General features: G+C 37.8%; 2 long non-coding RNA genes across 3 annotated transcripts; one reads left to right on the top strand and one right to left on the bottom strand.

Annotated features, from left to right (window-relative positions):
• Positions 1–188: 188 nt before the first annotated feature.
• On the top strand, positions 189–1,583 carry LOC144989383 (uncharacterized). The gene is made up of 2 exons (XR_013653529.1): positions 189–752; positions 1,044–1,583. It is a non-coding gene; the product is annotated as an uncharacterized LOC144989383 (long non-coding RNA).
• LOC144989382 (uncharacterized) lies at positions 1,572–3,132 on the bottom strand. 2 transcript variants are annotated; one of them, XR_013653528.1, is made up of 4 exons: positions 2,893–3,132; positions 2,241–2,336; positions 2,015–2,111; positions 1,572–1,887 (listed from the first exon to the last, which is right to left on the bottom strand). It is a non-coding gene; the product is annotated as an uncharacterized LOC144989382 (long non-coding RNA). The 2 variants fall into 2 exon arrangements; XR_013653527.1 differs by lacking the exon at positions 1,572–1,887 and having other exon boundaries at positions 1,987–2,111; positions 2,893–3,130.
• Between the last annotated feature and the right edge of the window lie 449 nt (positions 3,133–3,581).

Raw genomic sequence — 3,581 nt, 5'->3', positions numbered from 1 at the left:
CGCTTTACCGCCGTCCAGCTGTCCTTTCTCCCACCAGAACCGGAGTCTGGGCGGCGGCCGCTGGGTTGTCAGCTGTTTCTGCGGACAGAAATGTTCGGGATCGTTTCTGCAAACTGGAAACCGAAACTCAACCAGAGTATTTCAGCAACGCCGCTGTTCGCCGCTAGAGGGCGCCAAAGTGCTGCGTAATTTCCCCAGCGGGTAGGAGGAGTTTTCTCACACCTGTAGGAGGTCAATAGACCTTTTTCACACTTCCGCATATTTTGACCGGAAATACGTCAATGACGTGTAAAACAACTTCCTGTTAGCATAGCGGCACATATGAAGAATGGCAGAGTCGAAGAGTTGCAGTTTCTGTTGTGTTCCAGGCTGTTCGTCTTCCAACCAAAAACAGCCTGGCCTCTCATATCATTATTTTCCTGTGGATCCAAACCTGAAACCCAAATGGATATAGGCGATCTGAAGAGAGGAAGGGCATAGTTTTAATGTAAACACAGGTAGCACCCTCTGCTGCCGGCACTTACTAACTTCGCTCCGGATGTGTGGTGCGGCTGCGTCGTTCGTCGCCTGAAGAGTGGTGTCGTCCCGAGTATTTTCCCTTGGAAAAACTTTACTGCTCCTTTGAGAAGGGAGTCAGTATATGACAGAACCTCAAACGTCAGTCTATGCAGCTATGCTGTGAAGATAGCGACACGGTGGCTAAGCTAAGGCAGTAAAGATGGATCAGGACTACGTGACACACCCACCTGCAGGTAAGGTTGTTCATAATGTGTTTGGTTAACGTTAGTCAACTATGTGTACCGTTATTGGATAAATGCATTTCTACCTGAAAAAATTAATGTATATAATAAAAGCTGGTCACGCTCTCACCTATTTTAATTACATGTATTTAATTAATTTTGGGTATTTTGTCATTAACCAAAATAAATGAAATGTATTTGTAATTAAATACTTAACATACTTTTCAAAACATGATTACTGTGTTGTGTTGAAAGGTAGAATAAATATATCAAGACTGATTTTTAATTTCTTTATCTTCACAGGTGCTCTGGATGAGGCTTTGGATTACATCCATGACTTAGAAGCCAAGTTCCTTTGCTGCAGCCAGGAGACGATGTCATGGCGGACAAAAGTTCCTCATTTGAAGACCTCCTTACTGACAATGGATCTGAGATCATGATTCCACCTTTTAAGCTTTCAGCTCCATCAGCAAGGAGGAAATAGAACAAACCCAAGCCATTACCCGCCTCAGAATTATAGTGGAAAGAGTGATCAGTAGGATAAAGTCCTTTCACATCAGGGACTCTCTGTGCCGCTCACACTGATGGGCAGTGTGAATCAGATCTGGCTTAAATGCCGTGTTTTGGCAAATTGTCAAGGACTTTTTTGTGTTGAAGAGTGAATTAATGTTTGGTATGTAAATAATGTATAATGTGCAAATAGTATGGAAAAATTTAGTGTTTCCACATATTCTTAAAATCTAGTTAAATATAATTGTTATATTCGTAATATTTTCCTGTTGAAATGTGACTTTGACTTCACAAAAATAATTAGATGAACAAATAAAACAATTTTGGTCAAAATTGTGCCTCATTTAATATTTTTAGGTATGCGTAACAACAACTGATTAATAACACAAATAACATCAAAGATTTAGAATAAAAAAGAACATTACAGATCATCAACAGTAAGACAGAAGGCTGAACTGATTTTTAAAGACAAGATAAGTGTAATTTAAGGTATGCATTCATGCATTTGCTATAATATCTATCCAAGTTCTCTTTCATTCCATCTCAGAAACCCCATCCAACACAGCCATGAGAGGTTGGGGCTGCACCTGGCATAATCTGCTTCCAGATGCCATCAGATATGGATCTGGCTGTGGTCCTACACAAGAGAAACACAACACACAAAAGTTAGACATAAGTGCATAACTACATTTAAATTTAATGTAATTTTTTTACATTTAAACTTAACTTGCTCTCACAAAGCAACAAAAAGTTAAATTATTCACCTGTATATGCCTTGTACAGTGTGGACCTCAGACCGTCTTAGCCAACTGTTTTGGGCTTTTGCACCACCAGCTCACTAACCGGTTCAGGATGGATTCCCTTATAAATAAAAGGCAAAAAGAAATTACAGTCTGTAATAACTACTGGGGGTGTTTTTATAATAATCTACAGTTGTTATGGATACACATCCGTTCTTAAATCATAATGATAATTTGATCACAAACCCACCTGTGTTCTTGGTCTGTGCCATCTTTGCAAGCCACTCGTGCAGGCCAGGGGGGGGGGTGGATCAGCCTGCTGACCCAGCTGTGAATAATGTGCGGTCTGGAAATTAAATAGGTTAAAATTAAGACATACTTATGTTGCTACATCAATGTAACATGAAACTATAACTGTCAGTAGGGTGACCAGATTTGAGTTTGTAAAAAAGAGGAGTGAAGTGAGTTTGTGAGATATTTCATCGAGAGTAATTGGTGTTCAGAGCTGCATACATGAAGCAAATATGATTACATTTCATCTATGTTCAATGTTATTTTATCATATAAGTATAGAAAAATAGGACATGTCCAGGAAAAGAGGACGTGTGGTCACCCTACTTTCAGAAAAATAATACTAATAGTAAGTGAAGAAAGTGCCGCAACTGTCTGCAGCAAGAAGAATGAAGACGCAAACGGGCAACTTAACATTTCTTATTTACAGCTTCACCAAATTTTTGGGTGTTATGTTAATCTCATGCCTTTTCACTTAAACACACACACAACATATTAACTGCGATGTGTTATACCTTATATTACAAATAACACCAGGATTTACAGTTGACGTAAACAAACACACAGAGTTACCGGTGATGCGGCTATGGCTAAAGCTAGCTGAAGCTTACCTTGGTAATGGTGGATAAACTCTTCATGGACGAATTTATATCCCTTGTCCAATTTGTTTCCTTTAGTGGACGAATGCATCTTCACACCCTTCATCGCATCGGCGCTGATGAACTTCGGAACACAACTCAGGCTCTTCGAAAACACTCTAGGCTCTGCCATTCTCCGCCAGCGAAGCACAAACCGGAACTAGGTTTACACGTTGCTGACGTGTTTCCGGTTTTTGCGAAAAAGGTCTATAACCCCAAAAGTGAATAAAACAGCACTTGTATGTTGAATCAAGAGCAAAAGAAAGTGTAAAATACAGCTTTAAAACTAGATTTTTAAGGAAAACGACTTTTGCTTTGGATATTTTTCTTGAATAAAGAAGACGAGGAAGAACACATGGAGCATATTTTTAAATATTAGATTTATGAATTGTTCACAAATTAATAGATAAATATATGTATTGTACATTTTTTAATATATAATACAAAAAAATGGAAATACAGAAATAAAAAAATTTGTGAAGGTGGGAATAAAAGCGTCTAGAAAAATATAAATAGATATATTTATATGCTTGAATAAATGAATTTATAACAGTAAAAAAGCAAACATGAATAAAACAATAAATGTGGAAAACACATTCAGAAATTTATATTTATAAATGTATGTTTATGTATGTATTTCTTAGCATTAAATGTAGAATATG

The sequence above is a fragment of the Oryzias latipes genome, chromosome 23 (genome assembly GCF_053564925.1).
Source record: "Oryzias latipes strain Hd-rR chromosome 23, Olatipes_Hd-rR_3.1".
Classification (NCBI taxonomy): domain Eukaryota; kingdom Metazoa; phylum Chordata; class Actinopteri; order Beloniformes; family Adrianichthyidae; genus Oryzias; species Oryzias latipes.
Note: the sequence above shows the minus strand (reverse complement) of the source record. Positions and strands in the feature narration are given on the sequence as shown.